Consider the following 19187-nt stretch of genomic DNA (forward strand, 5'->3'; position numbering starts at 1 on the left):
ACAGACAACTGTAAGTTTTCCTTTGTCCTTGACAAAGGTACACAAAATAAATAAACAAAATGTGACTTATATATTTTAAAATTAAAGACAATGTATTATTTCCTTCTAAAGTAACACATATATTGCAATAAATTGCTTTAAAATATAACATAATGCATTTACTAAATTTTCCTTGTAAGGGAAAACAACAATGAAGGAAAGGGTCTTGACAATGAGTTAATTGGGAACTTGTCTATTCAGGTGTGGTTGTTTATTATAAAATTATTTTAATTAAATTCTGTACTTAGCATGAGCCATGCTGACAATGAAAATATGTGGCATGTGCAGCATTATATATATTAAATGTACATAGTTGTAAGCATTTAAATGTTTACAGCATTGTATTCTACACACACACATACACACATGAACACACAAATATATATAAACATTTTCTACTTAAGCCCTCACTAAAATGGAGAGAGTAAACTGAAACTGAAAACTACTTGTTACTTAGTGAATATACTGTCCTCATCACTCACATACGGTCCTTTCTTTGAAGTAATTTTTAAATGTCAGATCAATCCAATTAGTTATTTAAGCTTTTTTGAATGAATCATTTTTCATATAGGGTCATATACTGTACTTACAATTATGACCCAGATATGAGGTGATGCATATTTATACCAGAAATCCGTATTGGTAATTACTCCCACTTAAGTTCAAGCCACTATCCTGAGAAAGAAAGACAAGTTTATTTAGAGACTTTACTTTTTCATACCATTGAATCAACCAACCAACCAACCAAACAAACAAACAAACAATCCAAAGGGACTCACAGAGTGTATTTGTTTATCACGTTAGCAAGTAACTGTTGTAAAATTACTGAATCCTTTAAGTCTTAAAAGGATCATTGGTTGCACTACATCCAATTTTTCCTTCCATCTTTAAACAATTCAGGGTCTTGCTCTTATTGACAAGCATTGGGTGTAACCAACCCCAATTATATCTTTTTTTGAGGGTTTTTTTTTTTTTTGGTTTTTCAAGACAGGGTCCCAATTATATCTTATCTATTTAAATACTTCACACTTTGGAAGCTTCAGGGAAAGAAAGACTAATGAGCCTATACATAAAAAGGCATAAAATAAAATAGAAATAAAGACAGGCTGACACTATCAGAAACATGGTACCTTACAAGCACACAAAGAAGACAGGGGATGAAGTGATGACTGAATGAACCAGGAACAATGTGTGTATGTAATCTGAGCTGCACCTCTGTCTTTAGTATATGTTTTCAGTCTACTCAACAAACCAATCTGACCACCAAACTCCTTGTGTATCTTGCCCAGAAAAAGACTGCATAAAATATTAGCACTTCAGTTACAAAGACAACAATTAAAATTGTGCCTATCTGGGTTTACAGAGAATAATTGTTTTTCTATGTTGACCTAACAGCTTGAGAATGCTTACTCAGATGATGTGGAAACCAGGCGTTTAGAGAATATCATCAATATAATTCAAACAAAAGTGCCACCGATTTATCTTAAAATAAACTTAAATACTTACTTTTTAAAATTAATTTCTGAGTGCAGAAAAACAAATACTAGTAAGATAGCAAAGGCACACTGACTACTTAGTACCCAGGAACTTTGAAAGGCTTCATGCATAACATTCAGTTGCATTTTCACAGAAATACTGGTTTTCTTAATGTGAAAATGGAAATTCTAAGAATACCTTGCCCCCTACACAATTATCCCAGTGGACTCAGAATTCATCGTAAGAGTCACTCTAGACTTGTGTCTTCAGCCACCACGCTTCCTTAAAGCCTCAGACAAAAGGTCAATATGCTGAACAAATGGTAAATACATAATACTCCTTTCTGTAAGTAAGTTCTGTAATCTATTGTTTCAATAGAAAATGTTCTCAAAGCATTATTACCTCTTGAATATGTGAGGTTGCTAACAATTTTCTACTGGTGTTCAGAATTATTTCTTCTTACCGACTCAATTTAACAAGCAAACTAACATAGATTGTGATTTTATGATTTGACTCCAAAACAGACACCTCAGTAGCTGGACTCAAGTATGTGCAATTACCTAACTCTAAATAAAATCTAAGTAATATAGTTTACCTATATAAAGTTCAGCTTACTATTATTATTGTTTTAGATTTGTCATGACTTGCTTTTAATATAGCAATAATACTAAAGAAGTGAGATTTTCCCCTCAAAACATTAGAATTAGAGAAAAATAATCTATCTTTGAATCAAAGTTGTTCTCTTTACTCAGCAAAATGGGTTTGGATCATTGAGCCTCATATTGTCATTTGTAAAGTGGCTCACTCTTTACTTAAACGGACTACATTTGAATATTATATAGCATGACAATTTCTTCAACAAAGAATAAAAATCCACCCACAACAGCTAAGGCACATGGTATTGAGGGTAAAGTGCTAATGATTACTAATTAACATTATATAAATAAAATAAAATAGATAATGCACTTAATACACTTACTTGGGAGGTAATACTATGTGCCAAATGCAAAATATCACTGGCTACTATGATATTGATCATTATTCCACTTTATTTCACATGTAAGCCTTATGTGTGCTAAAGCAGTTAAAAGAAACTATTAGGTATCAACAAAATAATAAAAGTTATCAAATATACTAATGTTTTGTTTTGCAAGTATTTAAATAGAAGGGTTCTACAAATGAAGATTCTTTAATTTATACACCGATTTGTTAAGTGGCTGAAGCAGAAACTCCTAAACAAAGTTGGTCTTGTTTCTTCTTTTCCTGGAATGCATTTTTGAAGTTATAGCCTGTGTGTTCTACCTCAGAACACAGTGTTGATGATGCTGAAAACTCATTAATGCAGCTCTACTCCCTACGCCCAACAGCAATTTACATTTCATAAAGGAAACCAACAGACTAGCAAAGTGAATGCCTGGCATGAAAGGGCTGGTTCTAAGTTTCCAAAATGCTCAAAATGAAGACATCCAGTGTCAAATGTTTATCCAAATGAGATATTGTATTCTTATGCATCACTTAGTTTGAGAGAAAAATAAACAGTAAAAAAGGTGAAAAGAGAAGCAAGGCCCTGCTTTCTGGCATCCAAGTCCTAATACCTTCACAAGCCATGCTTTCTTCTTGAAGCTTCAAAGTGTATCCTTTGATTACTGATTTTTAATAAATATTTTGGGGTTAATTTAATTTCAGTGATCACACAAGACCTACTTAAAAACTACACTTTATTCTAACATAAAACATATTTACTGAATGATAGAAAAAGTCATCTGTAAAATGAGCTTTTATTCATTAAGCTCTAAAACAACAAAGGGCTCTAAATAGCAGCTGCTTTCCTCAGCAAACCTCAACTTCATCCACTTGCAATTCTGACTCTTGGTACTACAGAACCAGAGTTCCCTTAACCATTTCATCCCTGACTTTCCAGATAAATATTTGTCTTACTTCTACTCACCAAATATCCAATTTTCTGTGGAAGACACCATCAGGTGTGAACAGGATTCACTTAGATCTTTCTTAAAACTTATGTTAGGCTTATCTCAGAGCTCACCCCTATCACTCTCTGCTACCCATCAGCTGGCAGAAACACTCCCTACCAGGCATCCCACAGCCTCAACACTTACCAAAGGTTCAGAAAGGGCAAAAGAAACTAAGGCACAGTTTCTGCCCAATAACAATAAGACATAGACTTACATCCATCAACTGTACCAGAAACCACTGCTCTGAACACAATCCTTAACAATCAAGACAGGGAGATTCAACATAGAAACACAAGGAAAAGACTTAAAGTATAGATTATGAATGTGTTCAAGGACCTTGGAAACAATATGAACAAGTCCCTTAATGAAGTCCGTGAAAACAAAACAGTGGAATGAAATGATAAAAACAGCTCAAGTCATGAAAGTAGAGATAAAGTCATTAAGGCAGTTTCAAATTGGGATACAACTGCAAATGCAAATTTAGAAAATCAAACAAAAATCCACTAGGAAAACATTACCAGGAAGTACAGGACATGGAAGAAAGAATCCCAGGCACTAAGGAAAGGGTAGTGGGGAGGAGGATTCTTCACACAAAGGGAACATTAATTTTGTTTTTAATTCTGGCACAAAACATCCAGGAAATCTAGGGAAGTATGAACATACCAAATTTAAGTAATAGGAGAACAACAAAAAGGAGAAGAAACCCAGGTCAAAGACACGGAAAATATTTTCAACAAAATCATAAACAAAATTTCCCTTATCTAAAGAAAGAGGTACCTATAAACATACAAAAAGAACAGAACACCAAAAAGCACGAGTAAACAAACTCTTCATGACACATAGTAATTAAAACACTAAATATACAGAACAGGTGCCCGTGGCCAGCGCAGACTTCCCGGCTCAACTGGCAGCACGGGGACAGCGATAAAATGTCTGCTCCAGGTCCTTGCCAAGCAGCTGCAGGTCCTTTTGTAATACCCACTACACCCTTATCCTATGAAGAAACAGTGGGTGTCAACAGTTACTACCCAATGCCCCCAACCACAGGGCTCATTTACAGGCCCAGATGGGAAGGGCATGAATCCACCTCCTTACTACACCCAGCCTGTGCCTGTTCCAAATGCCAACGCAATTGCTGTGCAGACGGTTTATGTGTAGCAGCAGCCTGTCTCCTTCTATGACTACCCTGTCCAGATGTGCTGTCCTTCCTGCAGTAAGGTGTTCGTGACCCAGCTATCCTACAATACCGGAGTCTTCACCTGGCTCTCCTCTGGCAGTCTGTGTCTGCTGGACATTGCTTCATCCATTCTGTATAGACACCCTGCGGGATGTGGACCACTACTGCTCCAACTGCAAAGCACTCCCAAGTATCTACAAGCATATGTAGGACTTGGCCAGGCAGCCACAGCAGAGATAGTAGACAAGTCACCTGACCCTTGTCCTGCACAGCCCGAAGAGCTTGATGTCATCTCTTCCTGGGCTCCATTTTCATGTCTTTTAGCGGGTGGGAAAAGTTGGAAAAGTAACAGACCTCCAAACCCAGAAATTTCTGATAGAGTGGTGCTCTGCACATGCAAAAACGTGGACCTTGTGTGTTGTTTCAAGGGTTTACCACCTGCTTACATCAATCCCACTAACTGTGATTTACATCTCCTTTTGCATCTCCATTTGCATCTCCTCCGCTGATTTGCCATTGGCTGCCTCCTTTTCCTCAGTGGGCTCTTGTGCCAGTCTCAAACCCAAAGCCACAGTCTGCCTTATTTTTCAGTGGTTGGCTTAATCTGTTTTGTCTCTCCCCATCCCTAATGTTGGAGACCTCCCCTTAAAGATTTTGCAGTTCTGTAATTGCGGACTGGACTTCTCTGGTATTCAGAATCACTTTAATTTCATAGCCCCCCTCCCCAACCCCCCAAATACACAGAAGGGCTGCTGACACCCACCAGACATAAACAGATGAGGTCTCAAGTACTAAATAAATGGCTCTCAGCCCCTCCTTTCTCAGCCCCGGTCCTATGAAGGGGCTCCTTTCTCACATAGTTTCTGTGAATTCCACCTGTGGAAATTACTTGGCAGGGAGACATTTCTAGAATAATTTTTGTAATCACGATACACCCTTCATTTCTCCGTTTGCTCATGGGTTTTTAGTTTGTTTTGTTTTAGTTTTTTATATACAGTCCAGCTTTGTTACCCAGGCCAGCCTTGAACTCCTGGTGAACCTCAGTCTTTACCTCTCAAATACACAGGGCTCTAGACATGTGCCTCTGGACCTACTGGCCTCTTTGTTCTGTGTTTCTTTGACAGAAAACAAACAGGTAATTTCATTGACTGCCTATGTGGGTTTGGTGTGGTTTAGAAAACCTTGTCTCTCCTGGGCCTCTTTGGGGGATTCAGGGGAGTCTATTTGAACTCATGCTTTAGGTCTGAGAGATTGATCACTGGAACTCCCTCAACACAATCTGAAGCATGATTTCATTTTTCAAAGATGAGCTTGCATGGTACCATCACCATGGCCTCCAACATCAATAGAACAGGTAGAAGGATGCCAAAGACAAGTTCAGGGCTCTTTCTAGGGTGATTACTCTGTCATGTATAATATGACACTCTAGCCAGATTTTCAGGAGGCCCTGGCTCCATCCTAAACCTACACAGGACTGCTGCAAAAAACAGTTTATGAAGTCAACCTGACTGGAACAGAAGTCTGCATATTTGTTAAGATACAGTCCTAGCCACTGACTGAGATATTCATACAATGATCCAGAAGCACTAGCTGCCATTTTTGCAGTAAATTATGGGTACCAGACATGACTTTGATGATATAGCCTTTAAACAAATAAAATATTTGGTCATTCAGTGATCGATTCAGATCAACTGTTTTATATATATATATATATATATATATATATATATATATATATATATATATATGTATATAACATATATATGGAGGGAGAGAGAGAGAGAACAAAGAAAGAATAATTCAAGGGAAAAATCAACTAACATAAAGATTGGCCCATTAGAATAACACCTGATATCTCAGTGGAAACTCTAAAAGCTATGAGAGGTTAGTTCTACAACTCTAAGGGATTACAAGTGTCAGCAAAATTATCAATCATAATTGATGGAGGACAAAAAGCTTTTCAAGACAAAAAAACAAATTAAAGCAGTAAAGCAGTATCTATCTACCAATCAAGCACTGAAGTCAGCATCAGAAGGGAAAGAACAATCTAAAGAGTTCAACTATACCCAAGAAAAGACAAAGGACAAAAAGTAGCAGGCTAGCAAATCAAAGAGACATGTGTGGGGAGACTCTACTATAACTACAAAATAACAAGAATAAATAAAAACTGCACACTGATAACTATTGACCAGAATGGTCTCAAATACTCACTGAAAATTCAGGACTAACAGAATAGATTAGAAAACAGAATCCAGATTTTTGCTGCATCCAAAAATCACCCCTTATTGTCAAGGATAAACATCACTTCAAGGTAAATGCAAGGGTGACAATATTCCATGCAAATAAACCCAGGAAGCAAGTAAACATAAACATTTTAATAGCTATTTTATACATGCAAAATAGAATTGAAACCAAAACAAGTCAGAAGAGATGGGAAGAACACTACATATTTATCAAAGGAAATATCCACCAAGAGGATATTGCAATTATACACCAACCACACAGTGTCCAATTTCATAAAAGAAATACAACTGCAGCTTAAAATCATATATTGTTCCTCACTCATTGATAGTGAATGACCTTAATATGTTATCTTGCTAAGAAACATGTCTAAACAGAGAAATGCTGGAGTTAAATGATGTTATCAATCAGATGGCCCTAATAGACCTACACAGAACATTTCACCCAAACGCAAAAAACAAAAATATACATTCTTCTAAGCAGCTCATGGAACTTTTTCCAAATTTGGCCACATTATTTCTGACATACATAGTTTAAAGCTGGACATAAGCAACACCACAAAGCAAAGAAAGTTTATAAACTCATGGCAGCAGAAGAGCTCATTACTCATTAAAAAAAATGGGTGAAGGTGTAAACTAGGAAGGGATAGAGACGTGTTTTAGAATTGAATAAAAAACATATAATGTACCCAACCCTATGGGACACAGTGAAGTTGATTCTAAGAAGCAAGTCATAGCACTGTCTACATAAAAATAAATGGTGAGACTTTATAGTAGTAACTTAATGGCACACTTCTAATACAATAAATAAATAGCACACATGAGGAACAGATGGCAAGAAATGATATACGTCAGTTTTGAAAAAATAAAATAGAAACAAACAATACAAAACAAAAAATCAATGAAAGGAGAGTCAGTTCTTTGAGTACTGCAGAGAGAATTATAGACCCATTTCTCTTATGAATATAGAGGCAAAAATTGCTCAATAAAATAGCTTTTGTGTGGCAAAGGACCCTATCATGTAGACAAAACTTCAGGCTCTATAAAAGAAAAATATTTTTACCAATTATATACCTGAGATATAATTAATATCTAAAAATATAAATAACTCAAGAAAATTTTCATCAGGATACAAGTAATTAAATTTAAAAATACCCTTTCCAAATATCATGTGTCCTCTTAAGCATCTGCTATAGCAAGCAACACCTCCCCTTTCACAAGACAGCTTCCAGAAAACAACCACATGTTTGTTCTCATGTGTCTGCTTTAGCAAAACATCCTCTCATAAGACAGTTTCCAGAAAAACATCACATATCACAAATGGGTCTCCAATGAAACTGGAAATTTCCACTTCATAATCTTATTCAAACCTCCACATTTCACTCCCTGACTCCTATAGGCTTGTAGCTATATCAAAATGCAAAACAAAATGCATTCCGGCCAACTTCAAAAGTCCTGATAGTCTATTACAGTCTCAACATTGTTTAGAAATCTAAAGTTCAAATTTTCTTTGTAGACTGCTGGCAAACTCTTAATTGTAACCCCATGTAAAATCCGAATAAAAGGATCACATACTTTCAACATACAATGGCACAAAATGCATGTTAGAATTCCAAAAGGGAAGAAAGGGACTTGAATAAAACAAAACCAAAAACCAGCAGGATAAACTCCAAACTCTGCATCTCAATGTTTGATGTCAAAGTGCTCATATGATTTCCAACTCCTGTTGACTGCCTCATACTTCTGTTTCTTAGACTAGTTCCAAACCTATTCTGCAGGTTCCTCAGCAGATATTCCAGGTTTTCACAATCCACTGTTCACTTTCAAAGTTTCATATGATGGCCTCTCTGGACTTCCATCTATTGCCACTGATTGGGCCTCAGCAGCTTTCCTCAGTCAAAAGACTTGGAAAGATATTCTATAACTTTTTCTGGTATTCTTGACAATGAAGCCAGAACTAGGAACTACTACTACTGCTACTTCTCGTACTGCTGCTGCTTGCTGCTGTGCAGCTGTTGTTGCTGCTGCTGCTGCTGCTACTACTACTACTACTACTACTACTACTACTACTACTACTACTACTACTACTATACTACTACTATAGTACTACTTACTATACTATTACGAGGACATGGTTAAAGCTGCCAAGCACCTTTGTTTAGGGCTGCAATTTGACCCCTTTTTTTTTCAACTACATTTGCATCAGCTTTCTTTTTCCGATAGTTTCTTTCACTGTTTAATCTTTCCTTTAATTCCATTTTCACGATTGGGAAACTCAGATGGGAGGTGGTGTCTTGTTGTAAGGTTATATCTCCCTTTATTCCATTTAGTATTGGGCTTTTCTTTTAACATTTTATTCCCTTGGTCACAAGACTTGGCTTCAACAAACATTTCCTGGTGCTCATTATTTTGCATTTTTCATTGTCCAGTTGTTCCCTTTCATTATAGATATGCATAGGAGTGATTACTAATAACCACATGACAAAATTAATAGTAGGCTGTCTTGGAACCCTCTCTGCTATCACTATTAATCTAAAACACTCCACTTTAGCCTCAGTCAGGTTTTTAAGACAGGGAGGGGAAAGCAGCATATTCTTTGCAAAATCTCTCAAGAATGGTCTCTACGACAGTTACTAACATTCTTCCCTTTTGAAACTTCTTAATGTTTGCCACATTTAAATCATACTCAGCAATGCTTTGCATATACATACATGGATGGCCTAGTAATCCCTTATTAAAGTGTCCAACTTCTTTTCTGTTTCAAAGTCCTATAGATTTCAAAAAAAAAAAATACCAGGATCATTCCTGTCATAGCAATACAACAGTCCCTGGTACCAACATCTGTCTTAGTCACTGTTCTGTTGTTGTGAAGAGATACCATGACCAAGGCAAGTTTGATAAAAGAAAGTATTTAAGTTTTAGATGCTTAGCTCATTATCATGACAACTGGCAGACGTGGTGCTGAGGAAGCAGCTAGAAGCTACATCCTAATACCCTGATTTGTACAGAGAGAGAGAGATAGAGAGACAGAGACAGAGTCAGAGTCAGAGACAGGTAAAAAGATAGATAGACTATGATATACAATGGTATGCTGCATGGAAGATGCACTCGTGTTGTAGTGACACAATTTTGTGTGGGTTACCTACCATATATGATTGAATTGAAGGCCCTGTGCATGAGATAGATGCCATGATTAACATTGCTTGGGTGGCCAAGAATCTGAGGCTAGATGGACCATAGACTCATTCAAAAGTCAAATATTTCTCTAATACTAAAGAAACACAACAAAATGACTCCTAATGACATTCTGCTACACTCATAGATCATGATCTCACTCAACATCATCATAGAAGCTTCTTCCTTTAGTATGTGAAAAGAAATACAGAGACCCACAACTCTTCAGTGTCCAGGGAGTGAGAGTTCTTGGAATACTCAATTCTAAACATAATGTTTCCACCAAATCCCCCCTTCAGCATTCATGGAACTATGAAGAATAGGGGTAATGATGATAAGAGCCAGAAGAGGAGTATAATACCAAGGGAATATTGATTTCTACACACAACAAGACTGGAGCCTATATGACTTCTCACAATCTCTACGGGGTAGGAATGAAGGCTTTAGTTAGGCTTCAGCTTGCCTTCTGCATGTACAATGAGATATGTAACTGTTCCTTTCAAAAACAGAAACTTACTATCATCATACAAAGGGTTTCAAATGAGATATGACCAGATCTGAGATATGGAAATAGACATGAGTTCCCACACCCAACTAAAAAGCTAGCTCCAATAAACAACCGCTCAGAATGAAATATTTAGGTTCTCCAAAGATGTCTCGCTGGGTATGCAATCCACAGTAAGGGCAAGTCCCATGACCAGCAGGCAATGGCCAATACAGTATGGATTCAAAGGTACTTTGGAGATTTTTTCTTGTATTTTATTGTTTTCTTTGGAGGGGGGCATATATTATGGTTTCTGATTTTGTGATTCTATGTTGTGTGTGTGTGTGTGTTTCTCCTGAACTTTCTTATTTGTTTGTTCATTTTCTTTTATTCTTGTTTGTCTTTTCTATTTGCCTATTTGTTCTCTCAAGAGAGAGATATGGAGCTTAAAGGGTGGGGATGTGTGGTATATCATGGACAAGATGAGGGAGGAAAAAAACTGTTCAAATATATTGTATGAAAAAACCCGTTATTTTAAATTTTTAAGATGCTATTCATTGATCATTTGCCACACATTTTATGTATCATCAAATTCTGAAGCTTGTGTTTTCTAGGTTAAGTTTTTACTCTGATGGAGAAATATCTCAAGAGCAGATATAAAATATTAATAAAACTATTTAAAATTGTATTGATATTTCCTCATATAAATATTAATATCATGTTTGCTCCCCAAAATAATGTGAATGTGTGTAATGGCTATTTCTGCTTGTCAACTTGACTATATCTAGAATGAACTATATTCTAGAATTGGAAGTCTCACCTGTGATACAGATTTTGAGGCTGGAAGATACAAGTTTCTGACCTGAATCTTGGCATGGAGATCTTGAAGCATAGTGGCTATGAAAAGCTTAGGCCCAGGCAATGTAGTATGTTATGGTACATCTCCACGCAAATATGCCCCAGCAATGAATACAAACACAGTTAATATGATTACATGCTGTGCACCTAGATTGGGCAGATCTACCACTACACTACCATCTTCCACAGTTTGAGTCTCCTTAGAACTTGCGGTTTCTCTAGGCCATGTGCTTCTGCTCCGCTTTTCTTTGTCTTCCTCCTCCTCTGCATCCTCTCCTTTTTCCATTTTCTCCTTCTCTCTCCTTACTTTCCTCTCCACCTTCCCTTTTATCTGCCCAATCATCAGCTCTCTTTTATTTTACAAATTAAGGTGGGAAGCAGGTTTACAGGAAATCACTTGAGTGTTGATTCATTCCTTGTTCAAAGCCACTCACTGGAGAACTGAATTAACATCAAATATAATTAGCCCCAGGGCTGGAAGTCACAAGTTTCTGACCTGGATCTTGGCATGGAGATCTTGAGGCATAATGACTATGAAAAGCTTAGGCCCAGGCAAAGTAGTGTAGGCCTTTAATCCCAGGAGGCAAAGACAAGCAGATCTCAAGGGGAGTTCAGGGTCAGCAAAGGACAAAACAAGTCCCAGATCCAGTCATGGTGGTACACACCTTTAATCTGGGCCACACATTCTGCTGGAGACTTGCATAAGGACATTGGAGAAAAGAAGATTCCCTCTTTTTCGCCACTTGAATTTACTTAAAGCACATCTGTTGGAATCTACTTCTACAGAAGACCAGCTGAAACAACTAGCCTTGTGGGATTGAAGTTGGACTACAGACTGTAAATCATCATAATAAATGACCTCAAGACAGGAGACATTTGATAAGTTCTGTGACTCTAGAGAACCAATGTGTCAACTTAGGAAGAGTAATATGCACTGAAGGTGTCTGAAATTCAACATTAGTATCAATAACAGTTTTATATGATGTAAATTTGAGTGTTTAACAGGCATGATGTACGTAACTATACAATTATTGTGTAGAGAATGGCTATCTAGCTGTAGGGAGGTATATTGAGATGCATAAAATCGTGGTTTGGACGGATGCATTTTTGAGTGACTAAGTTAATCTCAGTGTTAATTTTTATTTGTAAAATCTTTACAATGAAGTTCTTTTTACTAAAAAAGAAAGAAAGAAAGAAAGAAAGAAAAGAAAAGAAAAGAAAAGAAAAGAAAAGAAAAGAAAAGAAAAAAAGAAAGAAAGGGAAATCGACTGGAAAAAACCTTGATTAGAAATGACTAATATGAACTTTATAAGTAGTCTGTGATCAATGAATTGCACAATTATGAAGTTGGCTTTTATGCTCTTTGAAGGAAGACAACTATTATGTACTGTGAATTAGTCAGAAGGAGTTTCTGTTTCCAGAATAGGAACCATAAATCCCAGGAGAGCTCAATTATATAGATAATGAACCAGAAAATCCAGAAAATTACACATATATGTGTGTGTGTGTGTGTGTGTGTGTGTGTGTGTGTTTTCTTTATTTACATTTCAAATGTTATCCCCTTTCCCGGTTTGCATCCCTGAAACGCCCTATATCACCACCCCTATCCTTGCTTCTATAAGACTGTTCTCCCACCTACCCAACCACTCCCACCTCTCTGCCCTGGCATTCCCCTACACTGGGGCATCAAGCCTTCACAGGACCAAGGGCCTTTCCTCCCATTGATGCCTTACAAGGCCCTCTGCTATATATGCAGCCAGAGCTATGGGTCCCTTCATGTGTAATCTTTGGTTGGTGGTTTAGTTCCTGGGAGCTCTGGGAGATCTGCTTGGTTGATATTGGTGTTGGGTTGCCAAACCCTTCAGCTCCTTCAGTCCTTTCTCTAACTCCTCCTTTGGGGACCCCATGTTCAGTTCAATGGTTGGCTGTGACCTTCTTCCTCTGTATTTGTCAGGATCTGACAGATATATCAGTCTCCTGTCAGCAAGCACTTCTTGGAATCCACAATAGTTTTTGTGTTTGGCGATTCTATATCAAGTATATATAAAAATCAAAATGAACTGAGTACTTTAGAGCAACTGGTAGAGTTTTAAGAAGACACATTGAATAGGTGGAATATCAGCATAGTCTAAATTGCACACATTTTAGCATATAATCATGTAATAGTTTAAAAAAATGATACTCTTTTTCATCAAATATTTAGTTTTAACCTGAAAGAGTATTGAAACTTTTAATAAAAGTAATACCATAGCATGGAAAGAAAGGTAGTGATTTTCTAATTTTTGATGAGTGAATGCAACCAGTTTAAGTGACTTGTAAACTTAAAACTCTTGGTCTCAGGAAGACTCCAAGAGAGAACCAAAGATGATAGCGTCAGCTTTGTAGTCAGTGGAAAGTTTTCATTTTTAAATTGTAGACAAGAAGCAGTGATCTGTTCCTCTTCCATGTTTAAATCAAAAGTTTTCACTAAACTTCAGATATAAATGCAAAAAATAAGAACTGTGTATAAAGTATGCTGTGTTGTCAGCACTCTTCCTGGTTAGTCATGAAAGCAAAGGTGCATCATTACTTCCCGGAAGCACAGTGCTGTGTTTCCTCCTGTATGGTGACACTGGTATCTACAACGAAAGGCAGTATACATTTTGTCACCTACCTATTACCTAACTAACATCTTTTTAAATATTTACTTCTGCTCTATGAGATATTTATTTCTAACTTTTTAAAGAAAGGTAACTTGTAAAAACTAAAAGAAATATTTTTTATTTAACTTTATGACCTTTAGATTATTTTGAACTAGCAATAGGTAAATAGCAGAAAGAATTTTAAGTGATATTTTTCTTTCTAATCTGTATATCAGAAATGTTTACTGCCATTCAGCTATGGTAAACTACTTCTTTCTTGTCTTCCAATATCTCATTGTATTTCTCCCAGATGATAAGAGGAAACATGGAATATCTGTCTTCCGAGTTCTGGCTTATATTATAAAGAATATCTTAACCATTTAAAACTTATTAATTATAACAAAGAATATTTTAACTTAAATTTATGCACATAATTCTATTGATGATGTGTATCATTGTGATCTGAAGAACTAGGGAATATTTTATAATAAATAAAAATTTGTAGAATAAGAAAAAGAAAAAGAAAAAAGAAAAAAATGAATAAGCATTTTAATAAAACCAATCAGCAAATGATTGAGAACATATAGCATGCTAATGTTACTATCATATGTCTGCAATTGTTTTTGATATAAAATTTACAAACATGTGAAAAGGTGATATTTTCTTTCAAAGAACATATAATGAGAACTACGTGAACTGTTTTGACCTGGTATGATAATACTGAAGAGTGTTTTAGGTTGTTATGTTGTAAAGGAATTCCTACAGCGTATAACCATCAGCAAAATCTTCATGGTGAGGAGGAATTTAAACTATTACCTTTGGAATACATAAAAGCTCTTGAGATAGGAAGCTCATTGTAATAATGGTGGAGGCAGTGTTGACTTTATATTAGAAAGACATTGACGTGAATTAACTGACTCAATGCTTCTAAACTGCAATGTCCTTATCTTATGCATGAAAGTCATGATACTCATTTACCAAGGTTGTTATAAGCAACAGATATGTTGCTTGTCATATGAGACAGCCCTAGTATGTGATACTTGTATTTAGAAGGGGGTCTAGAATCAAAGTTGAGTCTCATATTATCATGAAAGCAAGAGGAGAGAATCAAACATTCCAAGAGACTCCAAGAAATGTCATGAGAAAAGTGGAAGATGGAGAGAATGCAGCAATGAGATGAAGTCCATTGATGAGAAGGGGTCTTTGAAACCCAGGCCTTGGAGCTGAGGAGCAGAAATAACTGAGGACCTGAGAAAAGAAGAGGGGCACTGATAGTTACCAGATCACGGGGAGTAACATTGTGTAGAAAATACTTATAACTGGGGATTCAAACTCAAGTCCCTTATAATAATCTGAGTATTAAAAATAAAAACCAACAATGATCTTAACATATTTATGATTAATTAATTATTTACTTTCAATATTATTTACAACCATGATTCATGTTCAGTAGGGTTTCTCTAGGAATCATTCATCCCTGGAACACATTGGAAACCTCTGATGTATGTCATAAATTCCTCTAGGGACATGAAGAATGGGGATGAAATGTGAATGGGCAGGTGGATAGGGCAGCATCTTAACTTTTTCTAGTGTGCCATAGCTGCTTCCATCATTGTCAAGATCTTTCCTGGTCAGAGAATAGATGCAGGCAACTTTAATATTTTTATAACCTCAGAATCTCAAGCAGAAAATGTTGCCATGGCTGCCACTTATACAAGTTACAAATATACAGTAGATAGAGGTGGGATATTCACTGTCAGAAGCCATAACAGGGCAAGCTAATAACTAGCAGGTGATCATCCTGAAGTGGCCTGCCTCGGATTATGATATAATTGGTGACAGGTGACCCCCTCATTAAGCATGGCTGTGAGGGACTCATTTTAGGAATGATTTCTGCTATTAATATGCTTTTCCTGTTATAATGAAACATATATAACTATCACTAAGTAGTAAAAAATCCCATTTGAGCAGATTTCTGCAGATCAATGAAGATGTACTATCTTGTAATGATATTATATAGACAAATAAATCATTAAGACTTAAGTCTTAATGATGATCCTATAAGAATTCCTAAAATTATATCTGTGACTAATTATATATATATGTGTGTATATATATATGTATATATATACATATATATAATTTTTTTTATAATGGGACTGCTATTATGTCCTTTTCTGATAATCAAAGCTGCAATGAGGAATCACCAGACTCAACTGTCAGCAGCTAATTACTCTTAGATGGTAACCAGACTTTCTCCTACTCAGAGCGAATTCCAAGAGGTTGGAAAACAATTAACCAAAGGTCATAAAAGGGGAACTAGCAATTTATTATAGGTGCTAGGATGGAAGATAAAATATTGACTGTGTTTATCTATACAAAACATCACTTATAACTTAGTTACCGTTTTAAACCTTCAGTGAACCTGTGGAACTGTGATAAGTGATGGATGTTTAGTTAGATAACTACTCCTAATGGATATGCATGTAAACATTCGCTGTTGTAAACGTCTATCTAGATTTATGATTTGATTTTTTTGTGTGAACTTGTGATGAACTTTTTAACATGTGATCGTGTATTCTGAATGATGTTTAAGGGCTGAGGATGAAGAGGAGATTCAGAACTGAGACACTGGGGTGAGAGGAACAGAGATGAGAAGAACTGAACTGAGAGAGGAACTAAGCTGAGGAGAAGTTTTTAGACAGAACACATTTTAGATTAGAAGAAGAACGCAGAATGGAGTAACTTAGAAATTATAGGTAACATAAAATACTCAGAGAGCAATGTGCAGAATGCAGAGGGAAAGAGGAAAAAAGAAGATGTTGCAGAGAGCAGAACGAGCAGACAGGCTTCTCCTTACCACGGGACAGAACAGGTCCCATGGTAAGGACAAGGTACCCAAGGAGCTAAAGGGATCTGCAACCCTATAGGTGGAACAACAATATGAACTAACCAGTACCCCGGAGCTCTTGTCTCTAGCTGCATATGTATCAAAAGATGGCCTAGTTGGCCATCACTAGAAAGAGAGGCCCATTGGACTTGCAAACTTTATATGCCCCAGTACAGGGTAACGCCAGGGCCAAAAAGGGGGAGTGGATGGGTAGGGGAGTGGGGGGTGGGTATGGGAGACTTTTGGGATAGCATTGGAAATGTAAATGAGGAAGATACCTAATAAATTTTAAAAAAAGAAGATATCAGAAATAAAAAAAGAAGCTTTTTTCTTACAAACATGGGTTTAATTCATTTAGCATTAAAAAGGTAAGAAGCCTTTTTTTTCTATGTAATAAAGATTGGAGCACATTTTTCATCCAGAATGAGTGAGTTCTTTCTGCACCAGTGGTTGGTCTTTTGCTCCATATGCATATGTAAGTATGTGTGTGTAATTATGTAACTGTGAGAATGTATACGTGTGTGTGTGTGTGTGTGTGTTTGTGTGTAATTATGTAATTGTGAGAATGCATGCAAGCTGGGCCCAACTGGGTTTGAATGAAAATGAATAAATGAGCATGAATGAAGCAGAATATGAATTTATGTGAGCTTATGCATATTTGCTTATGTAAAAGTTTTCTTTCTGCAAGGGTTATTCTCTTCTCCTGGTTCAATAGAAGTATATATTCTCCAAACGTCCCCCTAGCTTGACAAGCAAGAGGCATCTGGACAATAGGGAAAAGGCTCTAGCAATTGATCCTTTACCTAATCTCCTGCTGTTTTAGGATGAGCTAAGTGCCAGAGACTGAAGTTTCTGGTCTCAGAAGATCATGGAAGGCAGGTCAGATACAATAGCATAGTAACTTAGACTTAGATAAGTAAACTTTTTATTATACAGCAACCTTAACTTTCTCGTAAGACAAAGTTTTACCCCAGAAACTCATAAGACAAAATCTTACCTTCTATGCTATGCCTATGCTTGTCCCCCTCCACTGCCTCAAGAACAACTGACAAGAAAGAAGAAACACCACGCTGGGGCTGGCCCTTGACAACTCACACAAGAGTCTATAGACCTTGAAAGATGAGACATAATGGTTTTGGATAGTAGCCATATGTTAAAGGCTTTAGAGCATTAGACAAAAGGAAATGAAGACTGAGAATAGAAAAGGTGGGGACCTTGACAGACCCACCTCCTGGAAAAGTATAGAAACTGGATTGAAACAGGAAGTGCTTCAGCAGGAATCCAAGCAGTAAACATTCCCAGGGTATTTCTCTCTCTTAGAAAGGTGAAGAGGCAAGATGACAGAAAACGGGCTGTTATAGTTGACAAATTAAGCTGTCATTCTGTGACCTTTGAGAAAATGCTTTCAGAAGAGCCGTGAGAACAGAAACTCTACTACAGGAGTTAGCAGGGGAATTCATCTATTATAACTGAGCACAGATTACTTTGGTTTTTAAGTGTACCCCAAGGGAAATAGTGAGATTGCCACAGAAGGAAAGTTTGAAATATTTTTATTTTCATATTTCTTGTTAGGAGAGAAAAATCTTAGGAAGAGGGATAGTAATAATGTATTGAGAAAAATATTAATTAGAGGTAGTGTCCCAGATGGAAGAACTATTGTAATCTATACTAGAAGTAAAAAGTCCCTTAAGGAAATACAGGAGAACTCAGGTAAAGAGCTAGAAGCCCTTAAAGAGGAAACACAAAAATCCCTTAAAGAATTATAGGAAAAGATAACAAAACAGGAGAAGGAATTGAACAAAATCCTCCAAGATATAAAAATGGAAGTAGAAACAATAAAGAAAACCCAAAGGGAGACAACTCACCAAATAGAAGTCCTAACAAAGAAATCAGGAGCCATTGATGTGAGCATCAACAACAGAATACAAGAGATGGAAGTGCAGAATCTCAAGTGCAGAAGATTCCATAGAAAACATGAAAACAATAAAAGAAAATGCAAAATGCAAAAAGATCTTAACTCAACATATCCAACAAATGAGGTTTGTAACTAGGTTACTATAATCTACTGAAAGGGACAGTTGGTTGATTTTCTCCTTTGGAAGCTTTGCATGGCTCATTCTGATCATGTAAAGCTAGTCCTCAGGGAGAGGTCATTCAAGTCACTTCCAGCTCAAGGGCCTGTGGTATTTATTTTTCTAGTGTGTAGTATGTTCAGCAATAGAGATTTTCGTTCAACCTCTTGGGGGTAACCAAGT

The 19187-nt window shown here is 36.6% G+C and overlaps 1 protein-coding gene and 1 pseudogene across 1 annotated transcript in view; both read left to right on the forward strand.

The window, feature by feature from the left end:
• Nucleotides 1-19187, forward strand: part of Trdn (triadin) — a 393227-nt gene that overhangs the window by 324174 nt on the left and 49866 nt on the right. The window lies entirely within an intron of this gene.
• Nucleotides 4418-4875, forward strand: Gm29884 (annotated as a pseudogene).

This window comes from Mus musculus, chromosome 10 (genome assembly GCF_000001635.26).
Source record: "Mus musculus strain C57BL/6J chromosome 10, GRCm38.p6 C57BL/6J".
Classification (NCBI taxonomy): Eukaryota; Metazoa; Chordata; class Mammalia; order Rodentia; family Muridae; genus Mus; species Mus musculus.